This window comes from Mastomys coucha, unplaced genomic scaffold (assembly GCF_008632895.1).
Source record: "Mastomys coucha isolate ucsf_1 unplaced genomic scaffold, UCSF_Mcou_1 pScaffold1, whole genome shotgun sequence".
NCBI classification, from domain to species: Eukaryota; Metazoa; Chordata; class Mammalia; order Rodentia; family Muridae; genus Mastomys; species Mastomys coucha.
In genome coordinates, this window is record NW_022196891.1 from 13,265,117 (window position 1) to 13,279,539 (window position 14,423).

Sequence of the window (14,423 nt, forward strand, 5' to 3'; positions counted from 1 at the left end):
CAAATGAACTAGTGGAAGGCTTTGGTCACTAACAAGACATGTGGCATTTATTACATCCCAGAAAATGTAGAAGAACATTTAGAAAGTGGTTTCCAGTCCCTCCACAATCTGCCCCTTCTCATTCAGCAACACAAGAGAAGGTACAATCACCACAGTTTCTAAAAGTAGGCAATTGATCAGAAAAGGTATGTTCCAGACAGCATAATGACACAAATCATTTTCTCTGACCAACAGAAAAAAAAATTGTTTGAAGGTACAACTTGGAATAACGTCATGTTCTCTTCTTATTTTCCCACAGTTTGCCCTTTAAAGATGAAAAGAGAGTTAGCCAGTGGCAAAATTAAAGTATGCACATTATGATTTAGCAATGTGTGACAATTAAATCATGAATAGTTAGAATATGCCAGACAGTACTCTCAAAAATCAAAATTCCTTATTAACATCTCACACTCCCTCAACCTCAATATTAAAAACACATTTCCTCAAAAATTTGAAATGTGTTCTGAATTCAATGCTCTAAGTTCAGATGCACCTCTCCTCTTTTCCCTTGCTCACTCACTACTTGTGTTCATCTCCTCACTTGACAATGCCTGTGTTTGTGTATTTACTCATAATAAGTACATGAAATAAACTTGATTGTTGGAGGTGGAAGAAATTTCTGTTCTGGTTATTTTTAATCTCTTAAACTTTTTACTTCAAAATAAATTAGAAACATTACATGATTAAAATTTTATCATATCTAATAATATTTTATTATAAAATAAAAAACAATATAATGAACTAACAGTTAAGTACTATGTGCATGTGTTAGTGTTGATCTATGCTCATTCCCAAACAGGTAGAGCACAGTCAACCCATTTTTTTATCAACTAGGAAATGGGAACTCCTTCCTGCTGCCTCCATTGTGACACTAGCAAAATTTTCTTCTTTCTGTTCTAACATCACCCACAACATTTCATTATAATTAGGAAAGTTTACAAAGAGATAGGCTGGAAGTCATTGTTTCCCTGCCAAACCAGAATTATATTCCCACAAGCCTTTTTCTGTACCTGCAAATTCTGTTTTAAAAACTAGATAGAATCATAGCTTCTCACAAGTGTTTCCTGCCTTTTAAAACATTTTACCTAGAGTATAATTTACTCACCAGAACATCCACATATTTAAAGGATCCAATTCAATGGTCCAACAAGAAAATGCAAAATCTGAAAAGTTCATGACACAAAGTGTTTGGGAAATATAGGACAGCATGAAATGATACCCCAGTCTCACTTGAGAGGGAGAAGAAGGCAATCCCAAGGTTGAGAGAGGGAGGGATCTGGGAGGGAAAGTGGACAGGGAGCGGGGGATTGGGGGGAGAGGGGGGAAAGGGGGAACTCATCTGGCATTGGGTGAGGAAAAAGGACTGCAGCCCTGTGGGCCAGCAGAAAGAATGGTAACAGGCAACCTAGGGAGGTAGGAGGTTGGGAGGACCCTCCAGAATGCCCCAGAGACCTGGGAGGTGAGAGACGCTCAGGACTCAAAGGGACGAACCTTAGATGAAATGCCTGACAGTAAGGAGAGGAAATGTATAGAGTCTACCTCCAGCAGGTAGACAGGGTATCAAATGAGGGAAAGGGGGGTTATCCCACAGTCACAACTCTGACCCAAAAATTATTCCTGTCAGAAAGAACTCCAGGTATATAAATGGAGAGGGGCCTAAGGAAAAGAAGGTCCAGCAACAGGCTCAAAGTGGGACCTAGCTCAAGGGGAGGTTCCAAGGCCTGACACTATTACTGACGCTATGGAGTGCTCACAAAAAGGGACCTATCATGACTGCCCCCTAAAAAATCCAACAAGCAGCTGAAAGAGTCAAATGCAGATATTTTCACCCAACCAATAGACAGAAGCTACTGACCCCTGTGGTTGAATTAGCAAAATTAGCTGAGAGAAGTTGAGGAGAAGGGTGATTCTGCAGGATGACCAACAGTCTCAATTAATCTGGAACCTTGAGATCTCTCAAACACTGATACCAGGCAGCATATACCAGCTGATATGAGGCCCGCAACATTTATACAGCAGAGGACTGCTGGGTCTGTGTTCATTCAGAGGTGATATACCTAATTTTCAAGAGACTGGAGGCCCCAGGGAGTTTAGAGGTCAGATGTGGTGGGTAGTGGGAGGTGAGGACATCCTCCTGGAGACAGCGGGTGAAGGAGGAAGTCTGGGATGTGGAACAGTTGTAGGGTGGATGGGGGGGGTAGGAATAAAATCTGGAGTGTAAATAAATACATAAAACAATTGAAGAAATAATAGAAAGCCTGCATGGTCATGGAAAGTGAACATCTCTCTAACAAATGATTACAGGGTAAGGAAAGAAAGAAATAAAGAAATTAAAGATTTTCTACAATCCATTGGAAGAGGGCACAACATACCCAAACTTATATATCACAATGAAAGCAGTGCTAAAAGGGAAATTCATAGCACTAAATGCCTTCATAAAGAAATTAGAGAATTCTCATACTAACAAATTAAAAATACACTTCAAAGCTCTAGGAAAAGAAAAAAACAACACTGGCCAGGAGTAGATAGCATGGATAATCAAATTCAGGGCTGTGATCAATCAATCAGAAACAAAGAGAACGACACCAAGAATCAAGGAGACTAAAAACGATTTCTTTAAGGAAATCAAGATTCTAGAGAAACCCTTACCAAAACTAGCTAAAAGGAAGAGAGACAGAACGCAAATTAACAAAATTAGATGAAAAGGGAGACATAACTAAAGGCACTGAGGAAGTTTAAAGAATCATTTGGTCTTCTTTCAAAAGCTTGTACTTCACAAAACTGGAAAATCTAACTGAAATGGAAAATTTTCTAGACAGATACCAATTACCAAAGTTAAATCAACAGCAAGTAATATAAATAGTCAAATAACCCTTAAGGAAATAAAAGCAATAATTAAAAGTCTCCCAACCAAAAAATGTCCAGAGCTACATGGCTTTAGTGCAGAATTCTGTCAGACTTTCAAAGAACAGCTAATACCAATATTCCTGAAACTACCCCATAAAAGAGACACTGAAAGAACATTGTCAAATTCATTCTATGAGGTCACAGTCACCCTGATACCTAAACCACATAAAGAATAAACAAAGAAAGAGAATTCCAAACCAATGAACATTGATGCCAAAATATATGATTAAAGACTTACAAATGGAATCCAAAAACACCTCAAAGACATTAGCCACTATGATCAAGTAGGCTTCATCCCAGGGATGCAGGGGTCCTTCAATATATGAAAACCCAGCTACATAATCCACCATATAAAGAAATTTAAATAAAAAAATCCCACAAGACCAGTTCACTATTTGCTGAGAAAGCCTTTGACAAGCATCCATCACATCTTCATGTTAAAAGTCTTAGAGAGATCAGGAATACAAGGCACATACCTAAACATAATAAAGTGAATATACAGCAAGCCAATACTAACATCAAATTAATGGAGACAAACTTAAAGCAATTCCACTAAAATCAGGGACAATACAAGGCTGCCTACTCCCTCCCAATCACTTCAGTATAGTACTTGAAGTTCTAGCACAAGCAATAAGACTACTAAGGTAAACCAAGGTGATACAAATTGGAAAGGAATAAGTCAATGTATATCTATTTGCACATGATATGATACTATACACAAGTAGTAGGAAATGTCCTACCAGAGAACTCCAACAAGCCAATAAACACACCTCCCATAAAATGGCTAGCTAGAAAATTAACTCAGAGAAATCAGTAGCCCTCCTCTACACAAATGACAAAGGGGCTGAGAAAGAATTTAAGGAAATAGTACCCTTCACAATAGCCACAAAAAAGTATAAAATATTTTGGTGTAACTCTAACCAAATTAGGCAAAGACATATAGGAGAAGTTCAAGTCTCTGAGAAAATAAACAGAGAAATATATCAGAAGATAAACAGATGGAGACAGATGTTCATGGTTCAGTAGGATTAATATACTGAAATGGCCATCTTAGCAAAACTAATCTATATATTCATGGCAATTCCCATCAAAATTCCAGCACAATTCTTTATGGATTTTGAAAGAACAATTCTGAACGTCATTTGGAAATGAAAAAAAAAATAAGATAGCTAAAACAATCAAGAACAATAAAAGAACATCTGGAGGTATCACCATCCCTGATTTCAAGCTGTACTACAGGACAATAGTAATGTAAACTGTACAATATTCATATAGGATCAGACAAGTTGAGCAATGGAATGTAATTGAAGATCCATAAATAAATCCACATACCTATGGACACTTGGTTTTTGACAAAGAAGCCAAACCATATAGGGGAAAAGGAACTGGGAAAACTTCAACAGGCGGTGATGTTCTAATAGGATGTCAGCATATAGAACAATACAAATAGATCCACATTTATCACTCTGCACAAAACTCAAGTCCAAACAGATCAATGACCTCAACATAAAATCATGTACACTAAATCTACTAGAATAGAAAGTGAGCAATAGCCTTGACCTTGTAGGTACTTCCTGAACAGAACACCAATGCCTCATGCCCTAAGATCAACCATTAATAAATGAGACCTCATGAAATTGTATATGTTCTCTAAATGTGTATGTGTCTCTAATAGGACACCATCAATTGGACAAACCAACTACAGACTGAGAAAAGATCTTCAACAACTCTACATCTTACAGAGGGTTAATATCAAAAATATATAAAAGCTCAAGAAGTTCCACACCAACTAACCAAATAAAACCAATTAAAAATGGGGTACGGAGCTAAACTGATAATTCTCTTCAGATGAATCTCAAATGGTTGAGAAGCACTTAACTAAGTGTTCAACATCCTTGGTCATCAGGGAAATGCAAATTGAAACAACATTGACATTCCACCTTACACACATCAGAATGGTTAAGATCAAAAACTCAAGGGATGGCTCCTGTTGGTAAAGATGTGCAACAAGGAAAACACTCCTCTATTGCTAATGGGAGTACAAACTTGTTCAGCTCATGCTTGGAGAAGTTACTCTGGAAATCAATTTGGTGGTTTCTCAGAAAATTGGCAATAGTTCTATATGAAGACCTAGTTATACAACTACTGGGCATATATCTAAAAGATACTCTACCATACTACAAGGACACTTCTTCAACACTTTTCATAGGAGCTTCATTTTTTACATCCAGATAGTGGAAACAACCTAGATGTCTAACTGAAGAATGGATTTAAAAGGTGGTTCATTTAAACAATGGACTTCTACTGAGCTATTAAAAACAAAGTTATAGGGCTAGAAAGATGGCTCAGATGTTAAGAGCACTGAATGCTCTTCCAGAGGTCCTGAGTTAAAATTCCAGCAACCGCATGGTGGCTCACCACCATTTATAATGATATCTGATGCCTTCTTTTGGTATGTCTGAGGAGAGCTACAGTGTACTTACATATAATAAATACATAAATCATTCAGCTGGAGCGAGTGAGGCCAGAGCAAGAAGAAAAAAAAATCTAAGATAATGAAATTTGCAACAAATAGATGGAACTAGAAAATATCATCCTGACTGAGATAATCCAGACCCAAAAGGACATGCATGTAATGTACTCACTTCTAAGTGGATATTAGTCATAAAGTACAGGTTAACCAGTCTATAATCAACAGACCTAAAGAAGCCAAATAAAAAAGGAGGTCCCAAAAAAGAATGTTTTGAGTCTTTCTCAGAAGGAGAAACAAAATGGTTATCAGAGGAGGATGGAGGGATGGAACTGGGTGGGGGTAGAGATGTGGACGGGAAAGGGACTCAAGGGCGGGGATCAGATGTAATGAGAGCAGAGGAGAGAAAATGAAAATCCAAGGTGAGTGTGGGGCAATTGCTAGGATGTGCAAGTGACCTGGGATGGAGAGAGGCCCCGGGACATGTGCAAGTAACGCTAGCTGTGACTTGTAGATATGGAACCTGAAGTGGCCAGTTCCCGTATCCAGGAATGACTCCTGGTGGAGGGGTAAGAACAGCAACCCCCACACAAAACCTCGACCCAAAATGTGTCCTGCCTACAAGATGTTCAGCGGCAAAGATATAACAGGGATGAAGGAAGTGGCCAACTAACGACTGCCCCAAATTGATACCCATCCCATGGGCAAGAACTAATCCCTGACTCTGTTAATGATACTCTGTTTTGCTTGCAGACAGGAGCCTAACATAACTGTCCTCTTGAGAGGCTCTACTCAGAAGCCAATGTAAAGAGATGCAGGGAACAATAGATGAAGCTCTGGAGTCTTAAGGAAGAGTTGAGGGAAGGATTGAGGAAACTGAAGAAGACAGGGCCTCCACAAGAAGACCAACAAAGTCAACTAACCTGGATCACTGGGGGCCCCCAGACACTTTATGGCCAACCAAAGAGTGAGCACAGGTTGGACCTAGGCGCCTTGCACATATGTAACAGACAAGCAGCTTGATCTTTATGTTTATCCTCCAACATCTGGAGCAGATGCTGTCCTTGAACTTGTTGCCTGCCTTCAGAACTCATTTCCTTAACTGGGCCACCTTGTCTGACTTCAGTGGGAGAGGTTGCCCCTATTACTGCAGTAACTTGATGTTCTGGGATGGTGGGGGAGATGATCAGTGTGTGAGAAGATGAGAAAAGAATGGGAGAGGACCTGTGTGTAGGGGGTATTGGGAGGAGAGGTAGATTACTATTGGGAAGCAAAAAGAAATAAAGAAATAAAGAATGAATGAATGAATGAATGAATGAATGAATGAATAAAAGACATTTTTTTGGAACTTTTGGTATTTGTATATCTAACATACCTGAGTCTTCCATTGCAACATAGATTTCACCTGCCTAGTTCATGCAATAGCATCCTATGGTTTTCTTATAGGACATCTGGGTTTTTTTACCATACACTCCTTGGCCACAGTAACTTTTTAGAACTTTGGTGGAGGATCTATGACCTCCTTACTTTTATATTTTTCATGATAACAAAATTAGTACATCTATAGTAGTGCAACATCCTACAGCAAGCTGGAAATGTAGCTTAACTTTCCTCAGGTAAATGACATAGTACCTCCTAGATTCTGTCTATACTGACAGAAGAAGAACATTTTCCTGAACAGCCAGTTTTTGACAGGGAATTTCTTCAAAATAATTTTCAGTTTGGGGTCTCTCTTTCCACAATTGTTTGTCTTGCTAAAGATGGTACCTTCAGTTCTTCCATATGCAGAAAGATGTCCATATAGGATACTTGTTAGACTCTACCTATGCATGGCATGAAGTTTCTCCTTCTTGGTATCAATCACTCTAGCAATTACAGATGCTTTCTCTGAAACAATCTTATCCATACTTGCATGATCCATTCCTCACACAATAGCAATTTCCTTATCTTAATTCTTGACTGGTGCTTTTTCAGTATTGACCTACTCAAGAACAATGAGCAGTTACCATGACCCTGTTTGAATATTATTTATTTTATAGTTTTCTCTAAAAAAATAAAATTGTCCATTACTTTTGAATACAGACTCACTCAAAATTTCAGGAATAAGCAAATGGAATGGCATTCTCTATAGGGGTATAACAGCCTAGTTCCTCATAGATTTCTTGTTGTCCTCTAAAACCTCATGAGACAAGTGTCTACTATCTGCATTTCTCTTAGCATGTTGCATTTTCAGATTCTAGCCAGAATGGTTCAAGAGCTCACCTACAGCATTGTAGAGGTTTTCCATCACAAAGCTCCAAAATGTTCATTATTCCTCTTACAAATTAGTTCAAAAATGTTAAAAACTGAGATGATAGATTTGTCACAACAATGTTGGTATTAATTTTCTGCTTCAGTTCCTTTTTATTGATGTGATAAAATACATGGTAAAATCATCGTAAGGAAAGATTGGCTTATGTTGGCTCACAGTTTGAATATAAAATCTGTTGTGTTAGAGAAGGCATGGCACAGGTCTAGCTATAGTGGAAAAAAATTGAGTCACGTAGAAACATTGAATCTGTAGTCATGGAGCAAACAGATATAGGTCCTGATGCTCAGGTTGCTTTCTTACCACTCAATAAGAGACCTAGGCTCAAGAAACATATTTCCCTTCAGTTAAATTGTGTTCAGAAACATCACACAAACAGGTATGTTCTCATGGTGATTCTCAATATCATCATCGACTAAAAATCATTTCTCTTCCTTTTCTTTGAATTTATATTACAGCTTCAACAATTATAAACTTGCAGTACAAAGATAAAGGCAAATACATAATATATACTTCAATTAAAAGTAAGATATGCAGGTGACATAACAACAGACACTGAGGAAATCCAAAAAAATCATGAGATCCTACTACAAAAGCCTATACTCAATAAACCTGGAAAACCTGGATTAAATAGATAATTTTCTAGACAGATACCAGGTACCAAAGTTAAATCAAGATCAGATCAATGATCTAAACAGTCCCATATCTGCTAATGAAATAGAAACAGTCAAAATAGCCTCCCAACCAAAAATAAGCCCAGAACATTTGGGTTTAGTGCAAAGTTTTATCAACCTTCAAAAAAGACCTAATACCAATATTCCTCAAACTATTCTACAAAATAGAAAAAGAAGGTTTCATTACCCAATTCATTCTATGAAGCCACAATTACTCTTATACCTAAACCACACAAAGGCCTAACAAAGAAAGAAAACATCAGACCAATTTGCCTTATGAATATTGATGCAAAAATAATCAATAAAATTTTTGCAAACCAAATCCAAGAACACATAAAACCGATCATCCATCATGATCAAGTAAGCTTCATCCCAGGGATGCAGGGATGATTCAATATATGGAAACCCATCAACGTAATTCACTATATAAACAAACTCAAAGAAAAAAATCATATGATCATCTCATTAGATGCTGAGAAAGCATTTGACAAAATCCAACATCCCTTCATGCTAAAAGTCTTGGAAAGATCAGGAATTCAAGGCCTATACATAAATGTAGCTGCCTGCAGCCATATACAAATGAGTTTTCTGGAAGAGAAGTAGGAGCCTAAAAAAAAATTAAGGGAACTGGGTGGCGAGAGGGAATAAAAAATGGGGCCAAGGCATGGTGTGCTTTCAGTCAGCCATGTATATTCAACTGCCTAACAAGCAGGCAGGCAGAAGCCCCTAACCCACTCTGTCAGCATTTTGCGACGCAATCAGTATCTTCATCTGGAGGTGGGACTTCTGGCATAACAGGAACTTGGAGAGAGGTGTGGCTATTTGTGGCAAGGCAAGGTCTGAGAGAACCAGGTCCTGGCTGGAGGAGAGTCAGACTTAAACACAGTAAAAGCAATACACAGCAAACCAGTAGCCAACATCAAACTAAATGGAAAGAAACTTGAAGCAATCCCACTAAAATCAGGGACTAGACAAGGCTGCCCACTCTCTCCCTACCTATTCAATATTGTACTTGAAGTCCTAGCCATAGCAATTAGGCAACAAAAGGAGATCAAAGGGATACGAATTGGAAAGGAAGAAGTCAAATTATCACTATTGCTGATGATATAATAGTATACTTAAGTGACCCCAAAAATTCCACCAGAGAGCTCCTAAACCTGATAAACAACTTCAGCAAAGTAGCTGGATATAAAATTAATTAAAGCAAATCAGTGGTCTTCCTCTACACAAAGGATAAACAGGCTGAGAAAGAAATTAGGGAAACAACACCCTTCACAATAGTCACAAATAATATAATATACCTTGGTGTGAATCTAAGAAATTAGAAGATCACTTTGACAAGAACTTCAAGTCTCTGAAGAAGGAAATTGAAGATCTCAGAAGATGGAAAGATCTCCCATGCTTGTGGATTGGAAAGATTAATATAGTAAATATGGCCATTTTGCCAAACGCAATCTACAGATACAATGCAATCTCCATCAAAATTTCAACTCAATTCTTCACAGATTTAGAAAGAGCAATTGGCAAATTCATCTGGAATAACAAAAACCCCAGGACAGCCACAGCTATTCTCAAAAATAAAGGAACCTCTGGTGGAATCACCATCCCAGGACTTAAGCTGTAACTACAGAGCAATTGTGATAAAAACTGCATGATATTGGTAAGTGACAGGCAGGTAGATCAATGAAACAGAATGGAAGACCCAGAAATGAACCCACAAACCTATGGCCACTTGATCTTTGACAAAGGAGCTAAGCCATCCAGTGGAAAGAAAGACATTTTCAACAAATGGTGCTGGCTCAACTGGATGTTAGCATGTAGAAGAATGCAAATCGATCCATTCCTATCTCCTCTTACAAAGCTCAAGTCCAAGTGGATCAGGGACTTCCACATCAAACCAGATACACTGAACCTAACAGAAAAGAAAGTGGGGAAGAGCCTCAAACACATAGGCACAGGGGAAACTTTCCTGAACAGAACACCAATAGCTTATGCTCTAAGATCAAGAATTGACAAATGGGACCTCATAAAGTTGCAAAGCTCCTGTAAGGCAAAATATACTGTCTATAGGACGAAACAGCAACTAACAGATTGGGAAAAGATCTTTACCAACCCTATATCTGATAGATTGCTAATATCTAATATATACAAAGAGCTCAAGAAGTTAGACCCTAGAGAACCCAATAACCCTGTTAAAAATGGGGAACAGAGCTAAATAAAGAATTCTCAACTGATGAGTACTGAATGGCTAAGAAGCACCTAAAGAAATGTTCAACATCCTTAGTCATCAGGGAAAAGCAAATCAAAACAACCCTGAGATTCTACCTCACACCAGTCAGAATGGCTAGGATAAAAACTCAGGTGACAGCAGATGCTGGAGAGGTTGTGGAGAAAGAGGAACATTACTTCATTGATGGTGGGATTGCAAACTGGTAAAACCACTCTGGAAATCAGTTTGATGGTTACTCTGGAAATTGGACATAATACTACCAGAGGACCCAGCTATACCACTTCTGGGTATATACCTAGAAGATGCTCCAACATATAATAAGGACACATGCTCCACTATGTTCATAGCAGCCTTATTTATAATAGCCAGAAACTGGAAACAACCCAGATGTCCCTCAACAGAGGAATGGATACAGAAATTGTGGTACATCTACACAATGGAGTACTATTCAGCTATTAAAAACAATGAATTTATGAAATTCTTAGGAAAATGGATGGATCTGGAGAATATTATCCTGAATGAGTTAACCCAATCACAAAAGAACACACATGGTGTGCACTCTCTGATAAATGGATATTAGCCCAGAAGATTGGGATACACAAAGTACAATCCACAAACCACAAGAAATTCAAGAAGGAGGAAGACCAAAATGTGCATACTTCATTCCTTCTTAAAAGGAGAAACAAAATACCAATGGAAGGAGTTGCAGAGACTAACTATGGAGGAGAGACTATAGGAAGGACAATCCAGAGACAGTTACACCTGGGAATCCTTCCCATATTCAATCACCAAACCCAGACACTATTGTGGATGTCAGCAAGTACTGGCTGACTGGAGCCTGATATAGCTGTCTCCCGAGAGCCTCTGACAGTGACCAACTAATACAGAAGTAGAGGCTCACAGCCATTCATTGGACTGAATACTGGGTCCAATGAAGGAGCTAGAGAAAGGCCCCAAGGAACTAAAGGGTTTGCAGCTCCTTAGGACAAACAATAGTATGAACTAACTAGTACCCTCAGAGCTCCCAGGGACTAAACCACCAACCAAAGAGTACAGATGGTGGGACTAATGGCTCCAGAAGCATATATATAGTAGAGGATGGCCAAGTCGGTCATCAATGGGAGGAGAGGCCCTTGGCCCTGTGAAGGTTCTATGCCCCAGTGTATGTGAATACCAGGGCCAGTAAGCAGGAGAGGGTTGTATGGCGAGCAGGGGGAGGGAGAAGGGGACAGTGTTTTTTGTTTTGTTTTGTTTTGTTATTTTTTTTATTTTTTTCTGAGGCAAAACTAGAAAAGGAGATATTGTATGATATGTAAATAAAGAAAATATCTAATAAAAAAAGTAAGATATGCATCAAAATAGTCCAGTTGTTTTAATCAAGGCCACCAAATCAATTAAGGGGACAAGCAAAAACCTTCCAAAAAATAAGGTTCTTCCTCTTCACATACATAATAATGAAGCTGACTATAGCCTCCTACTGCACACAGAGATCAATATAAACTTGAACATAGGAATAATTCTGATTGTCTTTTCTTCAAATAATACTGTGGAAAAAGAAATTAGACCATAAACTGAGGAACACATTTGAAAAGTATGTGTCTGACATGGGACTGGGAACTACAACAGGAAAGAAGTGTTCAATTAAATGATAAAGATAAATAACTAAATGTAAAATGTGAAAATGACTTTGCTATCACCTCAGTGACAAAGAAACAGATATAGTAAATACATACGTGAAAAGATGGGCCACACCACAGCCACTTTTTGGACCTTTTGTAGCCACAAAGTCAGGTGAAAATGTTCAACAGGGTGTGCAGAAGTTGATAGTCCAGACTAGAACAGAATAGTCAGTCCTGGCTATTTTAGGAAAGAATCCTCAAAAGTCTTGTTTCCAAACCAATAGACCTGGAATCAGAGAAAATAAAGTGGAAATATTAAGTAGAATGTGTTAATAAAACTAAACACACTCAAGTAAGGGTATTTCGCATTTTGAACCTAAATTTCTTCTTACTTATCAATGTCCAAGGTGATTTGATATAAATTGAATCAGAATTTGGGATACTGTTTAACAGATAGACCAGAAAGAGGAGCCTGTGCTTCTACACTAGGAAGTCTGAAGCAATCATGATGCATTTTTACAGGGTTAGCATATACCCATATATGTTTTGTTTTCTACTATTGTCCATATTATTCATTGTCAATCAGTATTAAAGTTGTCCTGGAAACTTCACTTTCATTTGGAAATTTTTTGGTCTAATACTTCTGTATTCTCCCTTCGTACCATTCTCTCTTATTTTGAACCAAATCTGTATCTAGAGCACCTTTTGATCACTTGTATAAAGTACCTTTGATTCATTAGCTTATTCCCTTAGGGCTTCAGTTCTCCAGTTTCTTGCTAAACTAATGGTAGAAACCCAGCAAAGAGATGAAAAACTACCGATAGCAGAGGTTCTCAACCTCTGGTTCATGACCCTTTCATGGGTCAAATGACCCTATCAAAGAGGTCTCATGAGACCATTGGAAAATACATATATTTACATTATCATTCACTAAAGCAGCAAAATTAAAGTTGTAAAGCAGCAACAAAACTAATTTTATGGCTTGGGTCACCACAACATGAGGGACTGTGTTAAAGTGCCGCAGCATCGTGAACATTGCGTACCACTTATCAAGAAGTTTTATCCATCCAAAAACCAACGGAAGGATCAGGGGCTTTTCTACCCAGCCATAAAGACAGCTTTGCTCTCCTTGCGATCTGAGGCTAGAGCCTTCAGGCAGTAGCTGCATTGGAGACCTCCCTACAAAGAACTGAAAAGAATAACGTTATCAAAAACACCCCCAAGATAAACACTGATTTCTACTATTTACGTGTCCTTATGCTTGATTTCCTCCAGGCTCACAACTTAAACATGTCTAAATCGATGGTACAGGAAATTCAGTGTTCTTAAGCTTGTGTCAAGTACACTTTGAAGATCTCTATTTGCTTTTCTATTTGCGGTTTCTATGTGTGTTTTAAGAGTGACTAGAGGCTTATCTGTGGATTCTAACTTATAAAGTCCGTCTGTCTTTATATAAGTTGGGGTAAATTCCAAGACTGTAGGCTCTGAAATTAGAAAAGAGTATACAAGGACGGAAAGGAAGCGTTGCACAAGTAGAGAGAGAGCACAGGGGAGATGAATGTGGAAACGGAGGGTATGTGTGAGGTACAGTGTGGGGTGACGGTATGCGTGAGGTACAGTGTGGGGTGACGGTGTGTGTGAGGTACAGTGTGGGGTGACAGTATGTGTAAGGTGCAGTGTGAGGTGAGGGTATGGGGGGGTGAGAGAGGTAAGGTGATTCAACAGGGGTGAGAGAGGTAAGGTGATTCAACAAAGTAAATTTTGTCTGAAACTGACACAATAAAACCTGATTCTGTGTTAACTATTAATTTAAAATAAACTAAAAAAATAAAGCTATGAAAATTGAGAAGTATATACAAAAAGAAAAAGAAAAAAAAGAATGACTGAAACTGTCCGGCAGTTTCACGAACTTGAGTTCTCTCTGGCGAAGGATTAAAGGACCTGAAATATAGGGTTTGAGAGCAAGAGAAAGGACAAAGCCAAGTTGCGCCCCAATCAAGGCTTCATGCTTTACTTCAGGTGTTCAGCATTTTTATAGGTACACTAGAAAAAAAGTGAATCTCTAGGTTACATGATATTTGCATAACAATAACACTGCGGAAAGAGTCAGAAGCTAAGGTCCCCAGCAGCTCTGGGTGTCTGAAGGCAGTGGGCGTGGTGTCTCAGCGTGAACTCC

At 38.5% G+C, this 14,423-nt stretch overlaps 1 long non-coding RNA gene across 1 annotated transcript; it reads right to left on the reverse strand.

Annotated features, from left to right (window-relative positions):
• Window positions 1-245: 245 nt before the first annotated feature.
• On the reverse strand, window positions 246-2,967 carry LOC116069901. Its single transcript, XR_004110204.1, has 3 exons — window positions 2,951-2,967; window positions 1,145-1,202; window positions 246-304 (listed from the first exon to the last, which is right to left on the reverse strand). It is a non-coding gene; the product is annotated as an uncharacterized LOC116069901 (long non-coding RNA).
• Between the last annotated feature and the right edge of the window lie 11,456 nt (window positions 2,968-14,423).